We start from the raw sequence: 26204 nt of genomic DNA on the forward strand, positions 1-26204 counted from the left end.
CTTAGTGGAGATAACATTAGCAAATATGTTCTCCCATGCAGTGGGCTTTCTTGTTTTTTTATTGATGGATTCTTATGTTGTGCATTGCTTTTTATTTTGATGTAGTCCCATTTGTTTATTTGCTCCTTAGTCTCCATTGCCTTAGGAGCTGTGTTGGTAAAGATATTCCTATGACATATTTCTGCAATTTTGCTGCCTATGGAGTCTTGTAGGTATTTTTAACATTCTTAAACTATATTTTGCTTAACTATCAAATCCAAGACTTATATCTTTTGTTTTTCTCTTTGTAATATATAATCCTCCACACTCCTTCTTACTGTCATTATTAATATAAACTTAAGGATTAGATTTAATTAATTATATTAAGTAACTATTCTTAATCTGGTTTCATATCCACAATTACATTCATTTACCTTGATATTTAACTGTCTTTAAGGCTTACCATCAATCTTCACACAATAATTTTATCTTCCTAAATTTCTTAATTTTCATGTTAAACATATTTGCATAAATATTTTTAAAATGGCTTGGGTATATTTTTAAGTTCTTGCATATTAAAACTGGTTTTCTGTTATCTTTTACATATGAAATTATACATACCGTATTTGCCGGCGTATAAGACGATTTTTTGGCCCTGAAAAATATGCCTCCAAGTGGGGGGTCGTCTTATACGCCAGGTACACTTCAGATAGACTGCCCATAGTGCTTGCCCCGTGCCATAGTGGCCTCCCGATGCCCGCCCACTTCATTCCACATACCGTTCAGGCATCAGCAGCGCTGCTGGGTGTATGCTCGGCTGTTATGCGATTTTGCTGTTATGCGATTTTACCACACTCGCAAAATCGCACACAGCCGACCATACACCCAGTATGATAGCGCAAAATCACGAATCGCGATACCATACTGGGTGTATGGTTGGCTGTGTGCGATTTTGCGAGTGTGGTAAATTCGGGTTACCGTATATTTCTTTACATATGCATTGAATTTTAAAGAAGGCAAAAAATCCACAGGAAGCCCTTCCAAAGATTCCCTATTCTCCTCCCCTCCATACCTACAAAGCTCGGGTCTGGTCCTTCCTACTGGCTCAGGAGTTCTGTAAATGCAGGCAGGGCTTGGGGCTCCAGGTACACGGTAAGCCCAAGACAGGATCCCAGTGTGCAGTATTTTGTAGCCACACTTACCATCCTCTCTTTCAGTCTCCGAGTGGGAACATGCACACGGGCGTGCACTGCATGCACACTCACAAACATGCCCACAGTCACACCCTGACGACCCGTGCGGGGTCGGGCTCAGCATGAGCACAGAGCACGGTGAGCACATACTCCCCACTCACCGGCTCCCCTGGTGTGCCTAGCACTGTGCTGGGCGCAGGAGGAACCATGGTCTTGGGCCTCACGGAACTTATAAGGAGAGACAGATTATAAACAGCAGCAAAAGAGGGTGTCATCTTGGTTATCTGGTGCCTAGGATTATCCGTATATAACAAACTCTGTATTTTGAGTGGAAATGTTAGGGGGTCGTCTTATACGCCCAGTCGTCTTATACGCCGGCAAATACGGTATATATATATGTGTATGAATATTGCTCAGCCATAAAAAAGGAGGAAATCCTGCCATTTTCAACAGGGATGAACCCTGAGTAAGTGAAGTTAATTCAAAGAGAAGGTATAACCTCACTCATATGTGAAATCTAAGAAGAAACAAAAAGATAAAAACTGAACTCATGGACACAAGAATAGATTGAGGGTTGTTAGGGGGTGGGGAAAATGGGGAGATGCCAGCCAAAGGTACAAACTTCCAGTTACAAGGTGAACAAGTTCTGGGGATCTAACGTACAGTATGGCGATTAAAGCTAATGCTACTGTATCACATGCTTGAAGGTTGCCAGGAGAGAAGACCTTAAATTTTCTCAACACACTCACACAAAGCTAACTATGTGAGGTGACTGAGATGTAAGTAAACTTATTATGATTGTTTCACAGTACATGTGCATACCAAATCATCATGTTGTACACCTTAAGCGTACACAATTATAATTCAGTAAAGCTAGGGAGTAAGGGAAAGGATTGGAAGATTACAGAGTAAACGTCACAGTTACCAGAAATAGTCTAACCTTAAACTGAGTGGCGAAATACAGGTACTTGTGGTATTTTATTCTTTTTTGCTATATTAAAACTGGTTTTCTGTTATCTTTTACATATGAAGTTATACATACATATATTACACACATATATGTATATTATATATGTATATACATATATATGTATATTAATATCTCCTCATTGTTTAAGCAATGAAATAAAATACACAGTGGGGATGGGGTAAGAAGACATCAGGATGGACACTTTGAGGAATTTTACTATACAAAGAACAAAAAAATACAGTAATAGGAGGAGGCAGATATGGATTAAAAGGTTTTAAAAATAACAGATGTTATACCCTGTTGGATGCTAATAGGAGTTATCTAGTAGAGGAGATAGAAGGGGTAATTCCAAGAACAAAGTACTTGAGAAGTGATATAATGTACAAATGAATGGCTTGGCCTTTGAGAGAGAGAGTTCATCTAATTTAATGGGAGTGGGACAGAGTATATGGTTCAGTTCCAAGGAGATTGGTAGATTTGTTGGTGGGAAGTTGAAGATGATTACCAGATAGTTTTGTGTGCACCTTTTACTCTCACCCTCCAAAGAAAGTGTTATTAATTGGGGTAGACAGTACTATTTAAAGCTAATATGTTCTTGTAGGTACTTCAGTGAATCCTCAAATTGTGGTGTCCCTAAAGAATTCAATGAATCCCACTAGGTGTAAACTATCAGCATAATATAAAAAATCTTACTTTTGTGTTATTGCATACAAAGCCATGTTTTCATATAGATTCACTGGATCTCTGGGGAGGCAGGCAGTCAAACATCTTAGGAAAGATAATGTCAAAGAAAGAATTGGGAAGTGTTCCAATCTGGAACATTCTGTATTAGTTCTATTCTGATTTGAAGAAGAATGAGATACGTCTCTCTACAAATCCAAGCAGATTTTAGTCTCCTATAAAGAGACATAACCCCTTCTGTTTTGTTCCCAATCCTCCCTGTTCTCTATGATAGTTCTTGCCAGCTTGTATTTTAAATGAATAAAAGCTAATTTAAAAACCTATCATCCAATACAGGAAGGCATACATTTTTTCTCCATGGCTCTATAGGAAACAAAAATGATGATGACAGGGTTTGAGAATGTTGCTTGTTAGTAACTAACATAATTTCTGTGTAGTGTCTCGGTTGTGTATGTTAGGTAAGCAAAGACAGTAAACTGAAGTTTATGTTTTATAAACCAGCATCTTCTAAATGCCTTTAACTGTGTTTCTGTCCTCATTTCACATTGAGATGCCCAACTATTCACTTACTAGGGGCATGATGCATGAGCTGTATGGGCTCCAGGTCTCCCTCTCCTTTCGTCTCTCTCTCATTCACAGGGGCGTTATTAAAAGCAAGTGAGGTTCTGGATGTGGAAATACTTTGTAAATTAGAAATTGCTGCATGTAATGGTTTTTGTGATTGCTTCATTTCTAATCTAAAAGTGAAAGATCTTAACTTATTTTAATAAACATAATCAGCCCTAGACAGGTGTAAAACTGATCTAGCATTACCAATATGAGCATAAGAACTTAGGACATGCATAACTTTCAATTGTGGCCCATCAATAACTTAGAATGATTTATTAATGTCTAAAAATGTACTATTATATTTTCTGATAACCTGTGGGCATTTTCCTGGTGGTGATGAATGAAATATTACAAGGCAAATGTTTCACAGAAAAGAAAGTTCACTACCTGAAGAAAGCTATTCTTATCCTAGGGAAAAGTGGAGTACATCTCTTACTCAATACATCTTCTTCAGAAATCTTGGTCTCTGGAGGTCCATTGTTGTGCCTGGTAGCCTTTCCTGAGAAAATACTTTTCCCCATTGAACAACTATTTCCTAAGCACCTGTTCTATACCAGGCCTGGTGGCAAAATGTAATGATGAACAGGACAGACACGGGCCATGCCTCCCAGCGCTCTGTCTTGTGACAGTGAAAGTGGATGCCAAGGGCCATCACTGACAAGTGGAGGCTCTTGCCATCTCTTAGATATGATTCTGTTTGTGATGTCCTGCAGAAATTTAAGCACTGATATAGTGAATCTATTTTGCAGAAACTAAGTAAAGCCTTGTCACTTTTAGGAGGAAAAACACAGCCATTGTGAGCCCCCTGCTTTTAAAGTCAAGCACTGGGCCCTAGCCAGTTTGGCTCAGGGATAGAATGTCGGCCTGTGGACTGAATGGTCCCAGGTTCGATTCCGGTCAAGGGTACGTACCTCAGTTGCAGGCTTCTCCCCGGCCCTGGCCCTGGCCAGGGCATGTGCAGGAGGCAACCAATGATGTGTTTCTCTAAGATTGATGTTTCTCTCTGTCTTTCCCTCTCTCTTCCACTCTCTCTAAAAAAAAAAAATAAAGTTGAACGCTGGATTGCAAAATCTGTAAAAGGTCCATTGCTTTTGGCAGGCAGGTCCCTGTCAGGGCCCATGCTTGTCTCTGCTTGAGATTCACTGCCCAGGTGAACCTTTCTCTTGGCCCAATCAATTGCTCATGTGGTGCTTCTAGAACTAAAATGATTGCTAAAGACGGATTCTTCTGAGAGGAATGGTAAACCTTTATTTTAAAATGAAGATGCTCAGAACTTCTGATTGTGTCTAGAGCTTTCCATACATCTGTTTCTTTTAACCAGTCTCTGCATGGATTGGCAATGAGGAATACTGTTCTTGTTTTCACACACACAGGAAACAAATGAAAGGACATCAAGTAAACTGCCGATAGTTGTGGGATGTAATATTAATATGTTTTGTGCTGTAAATTCGAACTGAGTTCAGACCTATTCATGAATATGAAACTCGTAGGCTGGAGACCCCTACAGCCTTCATGAGAAAAGACCTAATAAGAGGGTCACTGTATTTTCTGCAATGGGCGATTCCTTACCACCTGGAGGTTCTGAGATAAAATTCTCTCCACCTAGGAAGAAAGTCCTAGCTTTGGAGCCAGATTGACCTGCAGTACAATCCCACTTCCACAGTTTCCTCAAGTGACTTTACTTGAACATAGAATAGGCCACAAGCTCAATAATGCCAATTCAGTAATTTCCCCCCAAGCCCTTCCATGCCAATCTTACTCTTTTCCTCTCAAGGTGCAGCTGGAGATTTGAATTTCTTGTATCACTTAGGGCCTGATTATTTTAAAGTGGCTTGCCTAACTATGCTTCTGTCAATAACTTCTAATGTGTTTTGTTAGCACCTCGTCTAAGAGGAGCCCAGGTGGAGTATCCAGGAGTGACTGCTGGTGTTAATTCCTCCCTGGCATCACCTTGTCACTGAGCTGTCATTAATTGACGTTCAGGTCACAATGACAGCCTTTCTGTTGGTGTGACTTCACCCAGCATGTGATTATCTGGATTTTTAAAAATCTCTTTTCCATTTTAGTTCAGGCTATAAGATTGCAAGGCTGAATAGTAAGTAGGTAAATCTTTTTTTAGGAATCTACCCTCCACAGGTTTCTGATCCCTGCTCCCCAAGGTCATGTAAAATGCAAGTGGCCCAACCAATAGGATGAACTCAAACTCACATCAAGTGTAAGGACCCTTTAATTTACTATTTATAGCCCATATAAATATGCTTCTAAAAAGATTTTCAGTTTGAACTAAGAGCTTAATTGGTCAAATTTTTATCTTTTATATATATGCTGCTTGCATGTGCCCTGACTGGGAATCAAACCCGCAACTTTGGCATATTGGGACTACACTCTAACCAACTGAGCTGCTGCCCAGCCAGGGTGATTTATATTTTCAATTATTGAAAAACATGGTTGATTTCTGCTTTCTACAAAGGAATGCCATCAAAGATGGGTTTTCAGGCTTCTGTAGCTGGGGACCTTCACAGTGCTACACTCAAACCACACTGTGTGGACAGCGCCTTTCATTATGTCTAGCCTCTGCTGGTGTGCCTTATCTTTAATAACGAATATTCCTGAAACAGTTTACATAATTATTGGAGATAGACTTCTAAAGGTTCAATGTCCAACATGGTAGCCAGGCTATTGAGCACTTAAAATATGGGTAGCCTGAATTAAAATGAGCAATAAGTGTAAAATATGCAATAGGGACCTAAATGCTTCATTAATATTTATATTATTTGTTAAAATCACATTTCAAATATATTGTTAAAATTAATTCCAGCTGTTTTCTTTTCGTTTCTACTGGGGCTAGTGAAAAAACTTTAATTACATTTGTAGCTCTTTAATTTCTATTTAACAGGACTGATCCTCTAATCCGATCCCTTCATTTTAGAGAAGAGAAAATCAAATAGAAATCAGAAATATTAAGTGACTTGCTTTAAGTCCCATAGCATCTTAGTAGTAAGACTTGAGTGATGCTAGTCTCTGGTGTACTAGATGTGACCTTGGACCAGTTACTTGATGCCTCTGTGTCTCACTTTCTTGTCTGTAAATTAGGGATAATACTGCTACTTATCTGTAGGGTGGGGGTGTGCAGATTTGAATGACATATGTTAGGCATATATGTATGGCATAACATTCCATAATGTCTCATAGTATCAATTTTATCTTGGCAAAAGAAAGAAAAATATTTTTAGCCTCTTTTCTGTCCCAGAAATCTTCCATCATTGAAGTAAGAGTTTGTGGTCAAAGCTGGTTGTTAGGACATCTTTTTTTTTTTTTCCATGGGATAGCCTTTAGACCCAGCAATCCTATCTCTGGGAATATATCCTAAGAATCCAGAAACCCTAATTCAAAAGAATATATGCATTCCTATGTTCATAGCCATGCTATTTACAATAGCTCAAGTGCTTCATCAGTAGATAAGTGGATAAAAAAAGCTGGGATACATTTACACAATGGATTACTACATGACCATACAAAAGAAGGAAATCTTAACCTTTGCCACAGCATGGATGGACCTGGAGATTATTATGGTAAGTGAAATAAGCAAGTCAGAGAAAGACAAATACCATATGATTTCACTTATATGTGGAGTCTACTGAACAAAATAAACTGAGGAATAAAATAGAAACAGAGACATGGACACATGGACCAGACTGACAGTTGTCAGAGAGGAAAGGGTTGGGGGGACTGGATGAACGAAGGTGAAGGGATTAGCAAAAAAAACCCTAAAAACCTAACCCACACATACGCGTAAGGCATAGACACAGACAATATGGTGATAACCAGAGGGAAAGGGAGGTGGGTTAGGTGGAGGTGGGCAAAGGGGAAATCTGAATGGAAAAAGACTATCCTTTGGGTGATGGGCATATGATGCAGTAAGCAGAGGATGTTTTATTGAGGTGTACACTTGAAACCTGTATGGTTTGCAAACCAATGTCACCCCAATAAATTCAATTCAATTAAAAAAAATAAAGTGTTCAGAATCGGTGCCTGGCCAGAAAAAAAAAAGACACTAAACATGCCAATTTCCCTCCTGTCTCTCTGGTCACTATTATTTGTCCAAAAAAAAAAAAAAAAAAAAAAAAAACTCACCCAAAGAGTAGTTTTCTTTTTTAATTGGCTTTTCAAAATCATGGTGAAATTTCGATAATTAATCTTTGGTTATGCTTTGGTAACTATACCAGATACTGTTAGAACTGTGAAAACTTGGTGTGTTTTCAGAGTTAGATTATTGAAACAATTTTCAATAATTCTTCCCAGATTTCAAATATTTTAACATTTAAATATTATAATTGTCATATACATTTACTTTAAAGGTTTTTCACTTAAAAATATACTTGATCATATGTGCAGTCAAAATTCTTTATCTTTTTCCCCTTCATGCTCACCACCCATCCCATTTTTTCCCCTCACTGCCTGCTGTTCCTTCCCTGTAACACTTCCCACAGGAGATGGTGTTTTGCCCAATCTCTGCTCTGTACCATAATCCTCACCAAAGCAGCACAATGACTGGTCATTCCCCACCATGGCAGACACACTCTAGGCAAAGACTTTTTGAATAGATGAATGTAGTTGACCTTGTGAATCTTCATTCATTTTTTCCCCTCTGTATTACACTCCCTTAGCCAGTTTTATAATTAGAATGCAGAAATGAAGGTCATTACTTATACTCATTTGGCCAAATGTCTTAAAGCCACTTGGTTTCTTTACATGTAGTTACAAAATTCTTTAAATGTTTTCAGTTGAGAATCATCTTTTTATTTATTTGAGCCAATATGAATCAAGCCAATGAGGAATTTTTAAACTAGTTACGAAATGAAGAAAGTTTCAGATAGCAATGGAAACTTTTTTGAGCCAATGGTATAGTATCTGGAAAATCACTCTTTAAATGATAATTTTTAACATTGATTAATATCATTGACTAAATATTTAAAGCCTCTTTCAACTTGACTAGTCTCTGAGCCATTTATTTTCCCACCGAAACTTTAAGTGAATTTAATAGAATCTGTTATGTTACTAGATGTATCAAAATACACCTCAGGTTCAATGTTTGTTTCAGTTTGCCATCTCAAAATAAAATTATATATAATTAATGTTCTCAAAAGGAGATTGCAGTTTAGTCATTTTCAATGCATTCCAGTGAATTAGGTAATTGAGCTGAACTTACACATATGCGTGGTTTCACTGCAGGAAGTCTCCTATTCCTACATCAACAGTTGGTTTGGTGTCTAAAATGTTCACAGTTTGGTTAAAATTATGCTCAGTAACAAATGTAGTACTTCCACCAAGGAACATAGAATCAAATGACACTTCTGGTGGTCTCAAAATATGTTGACTAAAGCTCACTGTTACTGAAGTGCTGATCGAAAGAAGTTATTTCTCTGAGCATTGCTGAAGGGAGAGGTAGAAATGTGTGGAATCCTGACTGGAATGCTGCCTTTATCCATACCACTTGGGTTTGGAACCAGGAAATCATTATAAAAATTGTAATTGGCTCTTTTATTATTTACTCATCCAACTTAATGGAAAAGACAACTAGAGAGTCAAGTCTACTTTAGGATTATTAGGTCAATTATCAGTATTTCTGGGAGGGAAGGTTTTTTAAAAAGCTATATACTAAAAGTCTGGCAATTCTGCCATATTTTACTGCCAGCTTTATTTAAACTACTTTTTCCATTTTTAAGGAAATAAAATAACTTCTCTTGTTCTTTGAAAAACTCTGTATGCTGAATTCTTACAATGATATTAGTCTGCCTGTTATTTGAGTTATGATTAGATTTTATATTACTTGGATTTCTTAGAATAAAGTATGTTCCTCATGCAGAAATTTAGGATAATACCGAACATCGGTAGACTTAATTGACATTTTCAAATTCCATTGTAGTCAGCAAGGAAACAATGGCTAACTTTTACTGAGTACTCACTGCCTTCTGGAAACTGCAGTAAGGAGCTTGACCAGTGTTCTCATCCATTTATCACAGCATCTTACTAAGTAGGTCCACTTATTCCCATATTACAGATGAGGAAATGGAGCAGATGAGGATTAAGTAACCTAGGTGTAGAAACATAAGGTAACTTTTCCAAGATCACATAGTTGGGGGTTCTGATATGTATGGCATTGATTTTATAGATAACAGTACTGCCATCTTCATACTGTTGTCTTCTGATTTGTGAACAGGGGAGTTTTCCCATTTACTTAGATTTTCTTTATTTTCAATAATGTTTTGTAGTTTTCAAAGCATAAGTTTTATACTTTTTGTGTTAAATTTATTCCTAAATATTTTATTTTTGATGCTATTATAAATGGAATTGTTTTTTCTTTAATTTTTGGGTTGTTTATTGCAAGTGTATAGAAATACAAGTGGCTTTTGTATATTGATCTTGTATCCTGCAACCTTGCTGAACTTATTAGTTCTAATAGTACTTTAGTGGATTTCTTAGAATTTTCTGTATACAAAACCATGTCATCTGTGCATAGAGATAGTTTCACTTTCCTTTCCAATCTGGATGCTATCTATTTATCTGTTTATCTTTTTATTTATATAGATAGATTGATTGCCTAATTGCTCTGGCTAGAGCCTGAATAGAAGTGGTAAGAGTGGGCACCCTTACCTTGTTCCTAGTTTTCGATGGAAGGTATCTCGTCTTCCACTATTAAGCATGATTTTAGGTTGGGTTTTCTGTAGATGTCTTTTATCAGGCTGAGGAAGTTCACTTCAATTCCTAATTTGTTGAGTATTTTTTTTTATTATCACAAAAGGGTATTGGATTTTTTCTCCAGAGCTTATTGAAATGATCATGTGGTTCATTTTTTATTTTATTGATGTGATAGTTTTTAGTTTTATGTGCTTACAAAAATTGATTTTTCCCCCTAAACTTATGTAAACCATACTAAGGAACAATACAAACCTCATGCTATGAAAAAGCATATACTTTACATAGATTGTCTTTTCAAAAACAAATTAACTTTTTGGGTTGTAAAAAACAAAAGTGAAGGAATAGCATCAATTGGGTAAAATTTTGTGCAAGTGAAAATATTTTTGTGTTTTCCTCTCAGTGGTTATGTACTCAGAATTTTAAAGTTGTTTTTAAACTTGTAATTTTCTTTACTTTTTCTAGTTGGTGATCCCGATATTTTTATATTTTCAAGCATTTATGAAAATTCTATTTTTAACTACATCACTTTAATCAATTTTTGTTTAGTTATTAGTTCAAAGCAATTAAATAAATAGGAAGTAAAATACAGTCCTGGGCCTTTTTCAAACAACTGTGCACTTTGAGCATGAAAGCACAACTTTGATTTGTGCTACTTTGGGTATAAATAGTGATGATGTACTTCCCTTTTTTTTTTTTCACATTTAAGGGTCCACCCAGAAGTTTGCAACTATATTGAGTCCCGGAAATGTTCTCATTCATTTTTCTTGCCTGTGATATAATCTCTTAGCATAGTTGGTTCAAAAATAATCATGTTAAATGGGCCCACATCATGTGTTTGAGCCTGTTAAAGCTACCTTTTCTGTTTCCTGAGAACAGATTGCAGACCAGGTCCCAGCCAAGTGGCACTTTCTCGCCATTGCTTACCAAGTGCCATGCACTAGAGGATGTGGACAGTTTCATGCAGTCAGGCCCTGTCCCTGGACAAGTGACCACAGAGGGCTTGTCTCCAACAGTCGCCTTCATTGAACAAAGGACAGTATGTGCTTACTTTAAGTTCTAAAATTTAACTAAAATATATTTGGTTAAGGTAAAAAAGGTTATTTTAAAAATATTCAGGATCACGGCGGTGCTGTTAGGGATTAAAATAGCCTGAACAGACTGTAATTTCGGGGTTTCTGAGATCCACGTAGAATTAGCATAGCCAGCTGAATATAAAAATGGCTATACAACACTCAATGTTATTTCTACTCTCCCCCCCTACCCCCAAATTGGTATTTTCCACATTCTATGTGTTTTTATGTGCTTTGTTTTGAGAGAGAAAGCATGATCGTTAGGAAAGTATTCTACAACCTTTTCTGAAGAAGATACATTTTGGTCTTTGGAAACAACTGCATTGCATTTAAAAGGTATGAAGGGAAGTTCCTTAGCCTGTGCTGGATTTGGGAGGCAGCACAGAATAGTGACTAGGAGTCTAGTTCCAGAGTTAGACACAGCTCTCTGTGTTTCGGTATTTCCCATCTGTTAAATGGAGAGGAAAATAGTGCCTGCATCAGAAAGGAAAACTTAAATGAGATAACATAGGTAGGTAAAGAGCTTAGAACAGTGGCTGGCAAGCAAGTGATCATTAAATGTGAACTGCAGGTGTGGTAGTAGAAATAGGTGCACTATTACAGCCGTAAGACTGATGAAAAATGAAGTTCATGAAATTAGAATCAGTAATAACTCATACAGTCTACTTAGTGTATAGCAGGGCTCATAATCTAAATCCTTATCTCCACCCTCATGAGTGGCCTATAAATGATTTAGTTTCTTCAGAAAATTTCTCATATCGGCTCACCTGCAAAAAAGGCATGCAAGAGAAAACAAGCTCTGTGGAACTCTGAGTGTGGATTCTACGCATTAAGAACACTTTTAGAAATTACAGGTGCTCATTTTGAGGTCACTTTGGCAGTGGAAGCCATTGCAGTTATTTCCAGAAGACTAAAGGAAAATCTGTACTGGACTAGGTTCTGAAAATCCACTACCTAGAAACTGTGTTGAAATACCAGACCTTTGAAAACTAGCATTCAGGTTACCAAGAACCACCATGCAGATAGATGGCTGGGTCCTACAGACTTTGACGAGGCTACTTTTCCTCCCACCTTTTGTGAGCCTCTCTGTTCCCTGGTATGGCCATCATGAAAACACAGGTGACTCATGGAGAAGTTGCCTGGGAGCCAAAAAAGGAACTACCTGGGGCTCTATCCTAGCACGTCCCTACCCTGTCAGTTAGGAGATGGGTTATGCTCACACTTTCACTGATAGCCAGTCATGCCCACCTCCAGTATATCTTTCATACAGATAAACACCTCAGGAAAATTCCATTTTGCCACCTTACTGTTTGTGATACTAAACAAAAAATCTTGAAGAACACAACTCTCCCAATTTCTTAGAGATTTCTAATGAAAATCCTAGTGAGCCACTACAGACCTCGGCCAGCAATCTTCAGTAGGCAGGACCTTTGGTATTCACTACCCAAGTTTAGCTCCTACAACTAAATTTGCTTTTTCAAGTACTCACAGTCCAGATAATTTTTATTGTTTAATCTAATTTATTATTATTTTGATTATAACACTAATTAAAATAATTTTCCTACAACTATATATGCAGATGTACAGGACTTCATCTCTATTGTGGACTCTTTGGACTGAGAAAATACATTCTGGGATCTTAATTATAACAGTGATTTTTAGGCCATAACTTGTTAGAAAATTGGCACCTGCCTGCATGTTTCTTTTTTTTTTTTTTTTTTTTTTTCTTTTTATTTGGTTATGCTTATATGCATGCATACAAGTCCTTTGGTTGATCTCTTACCCCCCTATCTCCCGCCCCCGAACCCTCCCCGGCCTTCCCGCTGCAGTTTGACACTCTGTTTGAGGCAGCTCTGCCTCTGTATCTATTATTGGTCAAAAGTTTATAATGGTCTCAATTATCCATGAATGAGTGAGATCATGTGGTATTTTATCATAATCAAGAGCAGTGTGAAGTTAGGTATTCCTCAATGATCGAAATCCTTTTCATAACCTCGGGACTATCCTTCAGAGTTTCTTCTCAAGATATATACCCATCAGTTGATACTTTCTTTTTGAGTTATCATTTATATTGATTTCGGTGCCATTTCCATAAGAATGTTTACTTGTGCAGGCGATTTGGGGGTCTCAGTCTACTTGGAATCATGGCACTTCAGAGCTGAATCATGTGGCCCAGTGATCTCATACTTCAGAGGAGATAATGAAATACAGAAGGTTAAATGACTACTTAAGGCCACAAGGCTGAGATAGAGGCAGGAGACATTAGGATTTGGATCTGAAGCTCTTTCTAGCAAGCCTTACAGATTACTTTTCAATTGACGTGCTATAGTATATATTCTGATTATTACCTTTCTCCTAAAAAAGGATGACTTAAAAATTGATTATACATTAGTCAACTTTTCTATTGTTGATCTAAGAGCATTTTTTTCAATCATACTGTCTTTTTTTATTTTTGAGAAATTTCAAAGTCCTTACATAAAGTTTGTCACCCTCTTGAGGCATTTCAATTTTTAAATTTTATTAAGTTAAATGTTCCTCCTGATTTTTTGGACATGATTGTGGCTTTCATTTTAAACACTTCTTAGCATTATTCACTCTTCATTTTGTTGAGTAGGCTTTGCACAAGAGCAGGTAATGACATCTTGTACCATTATATTAGTGGTTCTCAACCTTGGCTGCACATTAGAATCACCTGGGAATCTTTTTAAAATCCTGATTTCTGGGTCTCATCCTCCAGAAATTCTGTTTCTTTGTTACCAATGCTGTGGTCCCACCCCATAACAAAGAAACAGAATTTCCAGGGGATGAGGCCCAGAAATCAGGATTTTAAAAAGATTCCCAGGTGATTCTAATGTGCAGCCAAGGTTGAGAACCACTGCCTTATATGAACACGAAAGAATTACACAGAGTTCCAGTGTGGGTAGACGCTCTTAGAGGTTATGGAACTGTTTTAAGCAGGATTGAAATACCATCAATTATACTTGGATTTTAACTCATAAAATATTAAGTTAGCAAGGCCTACTTTAATTATTTTTAAAGCCAAAATGTATAAACAAATTTATAATTCAAATAACCATAGTTTATTTCCCTCACTTTAGGCTATTGCTAACTTTCCTCCATATACTTAAATATTCGATATTCCTATATTCATTGAACCCTAACAATCCTTTTAGAGTTATTTTCAGGTTTTTCACTTAGCTCATTTTACTGTAGTTTAAAAATATTATCCTACAATAGCCAAAAGGGAGAAACAACCCAAATGTCTATCAGTAAATGAGTGGATAAACAAAATATATTATATACATATAACGAATATTATTCAGCCTTAAAATGGAATGAAATTCTGATATGGATTATAACATATATGATCCCTGAAAACATTATACTAAGTGAAATAAGTCAGACACTAAAGGACAGACATTGTGTGATTCCATTTATATGAGGTACCTAAAACAGGCAAATTGATAAAAAGTGTAATGAGCAGAGGTAAAAAGATAGTGTGATAGATGGTGAGTTGTTCAAATGGTACAGAGTTTCTGTTTGGGATGATGAAAAAGTTCTAGAGATAGATAGTGGTGATAATTAACACCACACTGTATATGTATTCAGTGCCACTCAATTATACACTAAAAATGATTAAGCTGCTACATGTTGTGTTGTGTATATTTTACCACAATAAAACAAATTTCCTGAGTTAGCCATAAATGAAATACTAGGACTCTGTGTGTGCACCAAGGGACTCAGCCTCCTGCGTTCCGAGTAGCCCCTTCATTCTCACTGGGTGGAGAAAACACAGCTGTATTTACTTTTCCAACCCCATCTTCTATTTTGGAATACTACCTTTTTGCAAATGAGAGCCAAGGTCAAGTGACAGAGCTTTCTGCTCACCTCTTCAGTTTTCCAAACACTGTTTTTCTAGTGGAGCTCTGGGTTAGGTGCTGCAAGTGTGGGTAATACTATTACTCACGTGCCCTCTGAGTGGAATTTAATTAGCCTGCCTTCATAATTAGGGATGATGCATTTCCTTTCACTTCCATTTGTATATGAAAATGTACAGTTGTGCATTCATCAACTGTAGTATTTCCAAGTGTTTGGACTATTCCACACACTAAATTCAAATTACAAAGAAAATAAGGCCTTTGTTAAAGAATTCCTTGTTTCCTCAGATTAGAAGGATATTTATATGCAGGGTGAATGTGAGATCCTACTGGTAATGGTCTTTTATTTCTGGCTATGAACACAACAATTCTAAGTACATACTAAAAATTATATATTTATGTTTTTTGAATAATGGTAGAAACTTTGACAAATTATAAACTCTTCAGTATAAATTAAGAGTAGCAAAACAGATTAGCTTTCTGTCTTAAAACAACAACCTTAACATGAAATAATTGTTTTTGTTTTTTGTAATATCAAAATGTTTGTTATTAAATATATATGTTATATTTAGGTTATGAATTTGTTAAATGTTCATTTTATCAAAGCACATACAAAAAAACACACAAAAAACAAACAGCATGTAGGTATCACTTAATATTTTTTATTTACTTTTAGTATTTCCTACAAGTAGCCTATGATATTTATATCCGTTCATTCAGTATCATAAAAGTGGTATCTATTTATCAAATTATATAAAACACGAGTATAATATATTTATATTTTCTTACCGGCTTTAAAAATAGAAAGCATTTCATTTCCTTTCTTATTGTATATGCAGTTGGTTGATGTACTTTATTGTTTTGCAAATGAAAATTAATCATTTGAGTGAAATTAATATTCAGCATGCTGAGGAGATGTGCAAGATCATTTTTCATTGCTTTCTTTTGAAATTATCTGGGAAATGTATGATCTTCTTGCACTGAATTTTGAAGAAGTTTAATAGATATTTTAAATAAATAAAGCTATCTAAATGGGAAGTAGACTCTAGTGTGACTAAAATTCGTCAGAACTGTGTTGTGCATAATAAGCTTGAAGAATTCATGCACAAAAGCCTAAGCCATTGTGTAACCTTGGCTGTGTTCAGATGCTACAGTTTTCTAAGCTATTGTATATTGTATCTAGCCTGGTAGATTTAACCTAGTAATGAGATGCTTACTTGGACTGTTACTTTAAACTCAGTTTCTGTGGTAGCACAGTCTGTAAATTTTTGGACCTTCATCTTCCAGCCCAGATAACACTTGTCCATAGAGAAATTGTTAAAACTTAAGCCCTTAAAAAACAACCAAACACATAAGCTTTAAAACTATTTACCTTGATGATGGCCTGTACACCAGAGGGACAGCACTGGATTATAATTGAGGAGACCCAGAGTACAAGTCTCCGCCAATTAGTAGTGGTGTGACCTTACACAGTCACTGAACTTTGAGCCTCAGAAGATGAGAATAGAAACAATAGCCTCCCTATCAAATTTAGTGGGTTGTGAGGCTCAAATGAAATAAAGTGTGAAATTGCTTCAAAAACAAATGTTGGTTGTTATTTTTCCAAGATTCTGATTAAAACTGTGCTGATCCCACAGATTTAACTGAATTATAAAATAGATAAAATCATACCAATAGTTTGATATATTTTTATATTTCCAGATTATTTAACATCTACGTGACTTGTTTTATTTTTATTTTGGTGTGGTTAATATGTCTGTTTTGATATGAATGGAGTTGCTTTGGGAACTGGAAACTGGTGGGGTTTTGGTGTCCTATTAAAGGGCATCCCTTTTTCTCACCTGCATCCTTATCCAATCTATCTACACTAATAAAAGAGAAAGATGCAAATTGACTGTACCTTTGCGACGCCCACCAGCCGATCAGGAGTGAGCATGCAAATTAACCCAACAAATATGGCGGGTTAATTTGCATACAGGCACCAAGTGGCCAACGGCGGGGCAGGACAGAAGCCAGGGGAAGGAAGGCCTATTCTTGCACGAATCTTTGTGCATCGGGCCTCTAGTATATATATAAAAGGCTAAGTGACCGACCTACTGGGTGGTACATATGACATGCACTGGCAATTTAAAAATAAACATTGACTGGTGTATGCATGATACATATAAAGCTCTTGTGCCAATTGCATGTATGTTTTAATTTTATACTATATTATATATACTATTTTGACATAATTTTTTGCAGTAACGTAATTACTACACGAATCTTTCTTCTACTTAATTGTCTTTCAATGTGCACCAATCCATGCACCGGGCCACTAGTGGAGAAATAAGACCAAAGGGCCAGCAGACCAAGAACTAAAATGGCTCCTTCTGACTGATAAGCGCAGGTTGGAGGAGGCAGGTTAGTACAGTAGCTGAAATGGACTTCCACAGCCTCCTTAACCCATGTCTAGACCTGTGAGGAAGGTTTACCTCAACACAGCACACACTGTGTTTACTTCTCTCCCCTGATCCAGGTAGAAAGAGACTTTCTCCAGACCTCAGGTCCGTGGGTGGTTTAGCTCCCCCTTCTAGAAAGGGGGGCCCAGCGCTGTCATCCACCAACCATGTAACTCAGTCTGCCTCCTTGGGGAGGACCAGGGGCGAGGCCAGAAGGCCAGCAAGCTTAGAGAAAAACCCCTCCATGGAAATCAGAGAAGAAAGAGGCTAAACAGAAATTAAACCATCCCGTCTCCTACCCTCTTTATAGCTCTCATCTCTGAGGCTTTTCTCCCCTAGTCCTGCCACCCTGTTGCTGGCCCTTTCCCCATACTCCTGCCCCCAAACATAGGCTACACTGCAACTCCTTCAGACTGGACTGCACAGTTGTGGAGAAATACTGGATCCTGGGAGAGAAGAGTGTGTAAGGCGGGCTGATGTTACAGACTGAATGAGGCGCCACACCCACATCCTTAGGTGGAAATTAATCCCCAGTGTGAGGGTACTTGGAGGTGGGGGCCTTTTGGAGGTGATTAGGTCATGAGGGTGTAGTCCTCCTAGATGGGATTTGTGTCTTTATAAAAGGCCCCAGAGAGCTTCCTGGCCCCTTCTGCCCTGTGACGTTGAAGCAAAGAGAGTCATCTCTGCAGCAGGAGCAGGCCCTCGCCAGACGCTGAGTCTGCTGCAACCACTTCTTGAGCTTCTCAGGCTCCAGAACTGAGAAAAGTTTTGTTGTATATAAGCCATCCAGTCTATGGTTGTGTTATTTATTTTTTTTAAGTAGTAGCCTGAACAGACTAAGACAGTTGATTAAGGGGAATGTGGAGTACATAAGGTGAACCTCTGGTAAATATATTTCCCCAACAGTTTCGTCAACATTGCTGCAGGACCTATTAAATTTCCTTTGGGAGACATATTTGTGATGTTGTTCATTTGGCAAGGCAAGAACAACCCATCTCATTCTTTAGGAAATAGATGTAGCTGGGGTCTCAAACTAGTTTTTAGTTCTGTCTATATTTAATACCATCCACGGATCACCCTGTTGGTAAAATCTTGTTAGGAAAAGAACCAAACAGATGCAGAAATCCAGGGTCAACATAATGACGCCTAGCTTATTTTGAATAAATTCGAATATAAAGTTTAGGAAGAAATTTAATTTAGTAATTGGATGACCCTGTATTGACCACCTGCTATGAACCAGGCATTGCTCTGATTGGGAGGGAAATGGAGAAGAAAGCTCGTCTCAGGCTTTGTGCTGCCCATAGTTTCAGGAGGGTGCAAAGAACTATTCCAGGATGATACCTGCTGTAAGAGCTGTGCACAGGCTGTTATGGGAACACATGGACAGGCAGGCAGCCCAGGTTTGAGGAGTTACTTCAGGAAATCTTTCTAGAAGAGTCTTGATGTACATCATAAAGCACAAGTTTAAGTGTGCGAGAAGAAGAGAGAAAGAAGAGAGATGTCCTAGTTTAGGCAAAAGTAATTGAGTGAGCCTGGCATATTTGGATAGTAGCAAATAGCTTGGTGTGGATAGAGTAAAGAGGTTAGGGAATGGTGATAAAAGAAATTGGAGGGGTAGCAAGGCTAGAGCATACCTTTTGTACTATGACAAGGAGTGTGTTCTTTTCTCCAAAGGCACCTAGGAGTTTTAAGCAAGGAAAAGCATGTGTTTAATACCACGAGTGACAGGGAGAAAGTAGTGTAGGGGGAACAAGGCCATATGCAGACAACTCATGCACCATTCAAGGCAGGAGACTACAGGGCCTGAAATGAGAGAATAACTGGACCTGCAAAGAGACAGATGAAACTTGGGGAGATATTAAGAACATCAAAATCAGCAGGACTCAGTCATTTATTGGATGGAGGAAGAGACATGCCAGGGAGAGAAGTCAACAATAATTCAGGTTTGTGTGTTGGGCAACCCTGTTGGTTCCCTCCACCAACACAGGAACTACTAGAAGACCATTCAGTAAGGGGGGGCTAGTGTTAGGAAGGAGATGAGAACCAGGTTTAGAACATGTTGAGTTTAAGATTCCTATGGAATATCCAAAAAGAAAATGTATAATAGGAGTTGAATATATGGGCTAGGAGTTCGAGATAGAAATCTGGGTTTGAGATTGGGGGGTGTGCGTGCACACACACATTTATCTACATACTCATTTACCTTTGGGGAGAGCAGGATAGGCAGTTGGCACCATGGATGTGGATAAGCTCATCCTGGTAGGTGTGTTGAGACTAAAGAATAAAGGAACAGAAACAAGGATACCATCACCTCAGAAAGAGGCAAAACTAAGAAAGTGTTAGTAACGGTGGAGAAAGCAGTGTCGGTCGAGGGGCAGAGACGAAGGCGGGTGGCAGCGGGTGAGGAGTGAAGGACAGTGCGCACCATGGGCTCAGCCTGGCGTGAACGGCAGCACAGAGGGGGTGTGGGGGTCAGTGGGTGCGATGGCAGTGGTGATGCAGACATGGAGGGTTTTCTGGAACTGGGGCACTGATTATATGAAAGATTAGCAGTGAGGCGATACCTTCTCACTGATGCACCCTGTGCTTGAGGAGTGGGGACAGGGTGGATGTGGAGCACCGGCGAGGGGTAGATGAGGGGAGGAGGGTCTGTGTGGCGAGGGAAGCACAGATGGGTGCAAATGCAGGTATGTTTTTGGGTGGGGCAGGTTGAGCAGATCCTCACCTGATGGTCAAGTAGGAGGCAAGCCCACCTGCTGACAGCAAGGAGAAAGTGGTCATGTAGGGATAGAGAAGAGAAGGTGTGAAACATACTCTGTGAAGAAGGGGGGATGCCTGCTGGGAAATTATGAGATTTCTGGTCAGCTTAAGGGGAGGGATCAAAAACTAATATAAACTAATTTTTAAAAAAAAATTTTTTTAAAGAAAATCACTGGAATAGCCTTTTGTTTTTTCAAAACTAGCGTAAACAGGATCCCATGTTGAACACTGTTTCTTGCTGGTTCCTTTCCTAAAATGCTCTCTTCCCCCTTTCCACTGCTCCCCCACTCCAGTCGGCTGGTGCAGCTTTTCTGGCTTCAGTCCAGCCACGTTTCCAAGAAGGATGAACAGATTACAGAAGCAAGTGCCAGCCCTACTTCCCCTTCTTCACTTGCATCCATTCAGCTGGAGTTCTGAAAAGAGGAAGTCAGAACTATTTTTTTTTTCTTTTTAAAGAAAGACTGGAGAAGCAGGCAGCACAGGGAGGTGGAAATACTGAGGGGAAAAGAAGAGGAAAGGGAACCAACATTGGAAAAAAACAAAAAACAACCATGAGCCAAAATTTAAAGTGAAATGATGTCCCAGATCAGAAAGTTAAAGGAATAAGGAAACCCTCTACTTGCTAACCTAGCCTCTTAGTTTGTTAATCAAATGTACAGCATCCTGGTATTTGGAGCCCAGGTTACATGGAACACGTAGATTTTCCGTGAATTCAGCTTCCTCCCACTAATTTATCTCTACTGGTGGTAAAGTGTTCTGGGCTTTTCTTCATTTCTTTGGCCTAACCCCTCAATTTAAAAATCAAGTCTGGGGTGCCTAGAGTATCTGAGAAACGAGGGGAACAGATTCATTGCCATAACTATCTAGTGAGCACTTGTTATGTATACAAACCACAGTTCTAGGTAGTGAGGATTTGCAGAAAAATCAGAAAGTCTCTACCATTGCAACATAATTTCTCACAAGCGAAAGGAGACTATTGCTCAGGACTTACGTAGGTGTAAGTCCTCTGGCTTTTCTCAGCCAGCCAGACATTTATTAGGGACCGGCTCCTTAGGAAAAATAAGCCCGAGGACTGCTTTACTTGTGCCATTGCTTTATCACCTTTTCCTCTGGCCCCCTGATGCTTCTGCCTCAGATTTGTACCCAGCCCTCCCCCATCAAGAAGCTGATGTAATGCAAGCAGATACCAGCTGAAGCCAGAATAGAACGGATAGTTATCTGGGGAGATAAAGTGACAGTGTAGCCTCTTCAGGCTGCTGTTCAAAGGAACATGTCTTTTATCTATAGACATTAGAATTTAAAGGCATAGCTCTTCTTACTACAATGCATTTCCTAAAATTATGCTTGATATAGCTACCATCTTTGCATGTCAATTGAATATGGTGGATGGGTGTTTCATACCTGCTTTTGTGTTCTTTTATCAGGTACTATTACTGTTTTGGTTAGGCTGGTTTCTACATTTTAATGCTTTAAAAATTTGCTTTTATAGGATACTATTTCATCTCTACTTATCTGAGGCATGGGATGCAGGAGAATAAAGCAGGATGTTATAAAAGATGCCAACTATAGGTGATGTTCCTATTAATAAAATGTTCATATGTTAGTCAGATATGGCCAAGTAGATGAGGTTTCCAAATTGTTAGTGGGTTTGCAAAGTTGGCAGCCCTTCACAGATTTCATGGTAGTTATTGGGGCTTTTGTGCCAGGAAAAAAGAAATTGTCTGTTTTTAAGACTGCATTTCCTTGCTTTATACACCTAAGAGTGAGGCTCCCAGGGATGCCACTGACCTGCTGCTGCCTCAGGGATGTGACTTCACTAAACTGTTTTATGTGCCCTTTATTCTTAGAATGTGCCTTTTCTAAACTCAGAGAAGATTTCACAGATTCAACCTCATGAATCTTTACAGCCCCTCTGAAATTATGGGAGGAATAGTGTCTGTAAAGCTCTTCGAATTGAGACATGGATAACAGAATGTGAGTAACCAGATAAACTTGGCCAGTCCATTTTATAACAGCTTAACTGATGAACAAAATTTGATTTTTATACAAACATGAAAGCAGTTAATTATAAATTTTGCTTGTTGCAATAATATTGATAAGGAAATTTATTTTCCTTACGATTAAAAAAGCCATTCTGACATAGCATACACATATTTAAACCATGTAAGGGCAAACGCTCATTTGAAACAGAAGTATTAGAGCTAGATTATATGAAGGAAATTATACTCAGGAACATTATCATAGCAGCATTTCTGTGAGCAGGATTACTCATAAAAATAATTAACATGTTTTATGAATATATTTGAGGTAATTTTTAAAAATCTGGCTATTAACCATAAGGTTAATTGATTCTTTTCTTCTTGCTCTTTTGTGGTTAACATACTCTTTCTTCCTTTTAAAGACCCATTTTGTTATGCAAATAAAAAAATTGGAAGACTTTGTGTCTAAGAGAGAGGGCTGCTTTCTGCAAGGGAGCCAGGCACCTGTCTCAGCACTCAGCCCCCACCTCTGCTCCCACTGGCTGCCAAGCTAGAGACTTGGTGATCAGGGTTACGGGTGTGGGGTCCTTGAATGTTGACTCACATTCTCTTTGTGACTTGCTCTTGCTTTGCCTGATAATTTCTCCCTTTCCAGCTCTCAGCATGCCAGCAGCAGCTGCATCATGGCACTCACCCTGCTGCCAAGAGGGCAGGCAGGCTCCGTGGAGACTGTAACAGTGCACTCCAGCCAATTGTCCGGAGGTGGGTGCTGGGGCAGTGCATGCAGCACAGCTGAGCCAGGCCCTTCTAGGAGGTGCTGGGGGCGGCACTTTGTGCACGGACTTGTTAAAGTCAGTTTAATTTTTGGAAACTTGATTATGGAAGGTTTTCAAACATATACAAAGGCAGAAAAGAACACTGCAGTGTCTGCCCATATACCTTCCTTTTCTCCCTTTAAACAATGACCAGTCATAGACTGTCTTGTTTCACTGTCCATGGTATTACCCTCCCTGAAAACTGGTAGATTCATTTCCAGGGATAAATCTCTATTAAATTACAGTTGTTTTTCTATCCTCCTTCAGTCTAAGATATGTCTCCTTAATGAGTTTCTGTCCTTTCTTCTGTTTTTTCTTCTCATTTAAGCCAAGGTATGCTATGTAGGAATGGTCATATTCTCTAATGCTGTTGCCTAAATTCTCAAGGCTTTGTTCATCCAGTCCGCCAGCCTCTCCAGAGCATAGAAGTGAGCAGGTTAACATGTCTTAGAGCTTTATAGGTCACTGGGTTTGATTCTCAGTCTTACCACAGACGAGCTGTGTAACCTGGAACAACTTCCTTAACCTTTCTGTGCCCCAGTGTCCTCTTGTTTTTAACATGGGACTAATAGCGCACACCCCACAAAGCTATTAATCTTAAATGACGGAATACACTTAAACAGCCTAGATGGACCCTCGCACAAAGTAACTGTTCAACACATGCTAGTGGCTGTCATCAACATTTTTTGCCCCTCACCACTCACTTTACAGAGTAGAGAACTAAGGTCCAGGTGGATGAAGTGACCCCCTCCGGTCATATGGCTGTTTTATCAAGGAGAACTGGAACAGGAAACCACATTTCAATTCCCCTATTATTCTAGACCAGTGATGGTGAACCTTTTGAGCGCGGTGTGTCAGCATTTTGAAAAACCCTAACTTAACTCTGGTGCTGTGTCACATATAGAAAATATTTTATATTTGCAACCATAGTAAAACAAAGATTTATATTTTTGATATTTATTTTATATATTTAAATGCCATTTAACAAAGAAAAATCAACCAAAAAAATGAGTTCACGTGTCCCCTCTGACACGCGTGTCATAGGTTTGCCATCACTGTTCTAGATACTAGAGGCCTGGTGCACGGATTCATGCACCTCCCTCGGCCTGGCCTGCGCCCTCACAATCCGGGATCCCTTGGGGGATGTCAATAAGCTGATTTCAGCCCCATCCCCACAGGCCAGGCCAAGGGACCCCATGGATTCATGCACCAGGCCTCTAGTATGCATATAAGATCTTTAGTTAATCTGTTCCCACCCTGCCCTCCCCACTTCCCTCTGAGATTCATCAGTATGTTCCATGTTTCCATGCCTATAGTTTCCACCTCTGCATTGAGTGTCTGTCCCCTAGTGGTCAGTGCGTGTTATAGCTACCGGCTGGTCAGCAGGTCTGCTGGGCGCTTAGGCTTAGATCAGGGTTTCTCAAATTACGGCCCGTGGGCCACATGCAAATACAAATATTGTATTTGTTCCCATTTTGTTTTTTTTACTTCAAAATAAGATATGTGCAGTGTGCATAGGAATTTGTTCATAGTTTTTTTTAAAACTATAGTCCGGCCCTCCAACGGTCTGAGGGACAGTGAACTGGCCCCCTGTTTAAAAAGTTTGAGGACCCCTGGCTTAGATAGATAGATAGATAGATAGATAGATAGATAGATAGATAGATAGTTTGACATAGCCTTGTCCTCAATTATGTTCTGGAAGAATGATTTATAAGAGAAAAGGAAGAAGATTAATAAAGGCATGAACAAATAAGTAAATATTGCTGCTGGGAGTTAAACCTTAGAAGTTGTGTGTTTAGACAGCAGAGTGCTTTAGTGGAGAAGGTGAGGTTTCAGGGATACTTTTGTTTAAGAAGGGAGGTGATTTGGCTAATGAAACTGGAGAATGTTCTGTATACAGGAAGAAGAAGGAAGTTCAAGTATAGGATGAGATTAACAGACCCAGGGAACATTTGCACCTGAGATTAGAGAGAAGGCAGGATATAAAGAAGGTGGTAAGATTATTCAAACCACCAGTGAATGCCAAAAACAAAAGAGATGAGTGGATCCAAGACTTCAAGTGGGAGCTAACATTCGAAAGCTGTAATATGTGGTAAGCACTGATCTACTCACGAACATTATTTAATCCTCATAACAGTCCTATGAAATAGGCATTATTATTGATCTCATTATACAGTTAAGGAAACTGAGGCACAAAGAAGTTAAATACCTTGCCCGAGGCCATTTGCAGGAGACCTTGGGTTTACACCCATGCTGTCTGACTGTGGGCCTTGTGCTGTTAAACGCTCAGCCATGCTGCTCCAAGGTAACCAAAGCCCTGTGCATACTCAATCTTGACACTGTATATGGGGAAGCCCTTTAGAGAGGCTGGAACTGTGGCATCATTACTCACTGATACTTAAGTCCCAGTTAGGTTTCAGTAGGCAGGTTCTGTCCACTGCACAATGGCCCTTTCTAATAATTGTCATCACAGAGTGCACTTAATTTTGTTCTGTTTGCAATCCTAAGAAAGCACTCTTTTATTTTCACACAAGGTATAAGACCATGGGATAGGGATGTAACTTGGTGACTTTAGATAAATCTTGAGGACCTCTGCTCTGTGTTGGGGGTGCCTATGAGATAGCAATTCCTCCTCTACAGAATCTCCATTACCTTTTCCTTTCTTATGACCTTCTTCTCATTAGCCTATGGACTAATTATTCTCCCAATTTAGAAACCAGAAAATAAGATCCAGAGAAACCTCACTGACCCCACATTCCTTTCCAGCTCATGTCCCACATCTCTTTTCCCATTTTTGGCACGTTTTGAAAAAATTGTCTGTTCTCATATTTGTCTTCACTTTTCTTTCCAACCATACCCTTTTTTTTAAAAAAAAAAATGTATTTTTATTGATTTCACAGAGAAAGGGAGAGAGAGAGAGAAACATTAATGATGAGAGACAACCATTGATCAGCTGCCTCCTGTACACCTGCAACCCGGGTATGTGATCTGACCTGGAATTGAACCATGACCTCCTGGTTCATAGGTCGACGTGCAACCACTGAACCACACTGGCACGTGCCATGTGTTTCCTCATCGGCCTCAGGGTCCATGCCAGGCCCTCTGCTGGGAGGGACCTTCACCTCCATTC

General features: G+C 38.9%; 1 protein-coding gene and 1 long non-coding RNA gene across 12 annotated transcripts in view; one reads left to right on the plus strand and one right to left on the minus strand.

Moving 5' to 3' along the window:
- The window catches only part of LOC107181720, a 23893-nt gene extending 4040 nt beyond the window's left edge, over positions 1-19853 (minus strand). The window contains exons 1-3 of one of the 2 annotated variants that reach the window (XR_001512420.1): positions 19724-19853; positions 19155-19198; positions 9399-9526 (exon numbers count right to left, since the gene is read on the minus strand). This is a non-coding gene — a long non-coding RNA (uncharacterized LOC107181720). Of the gene's footprint in view, positions 1-9398; positions 9527-19154 lie in introns of both variants that reach the window. The other variant, XR_001512419.1, reaches the window with a different exon arrangement.
- Positions 1-26204, plus strand: part of UMAD1 (UBAP1-MVB12-associated (UMA) domain containing 1) — a 189460-nt gene that overhangs the window by 158465 nt on the left and 4791 nt on the right. The gene's annotated exons all lie outside the window — the stretch shown is intronic.

This window comes from Myotis davidii, unplaced genomic scaffold (genome assembly GCF_000327345.1).
Source record: "Myotis davidii unplaced genomic scaffold, ASM32734v1 scaffold187, whole genome shotgun sequence".
Lineage (NCBI taxonomy): Eukaryota > Metazoa > Chordata > Mammalia > Chiroptera > Vespertilionidae > Myotis > Myotis davidii.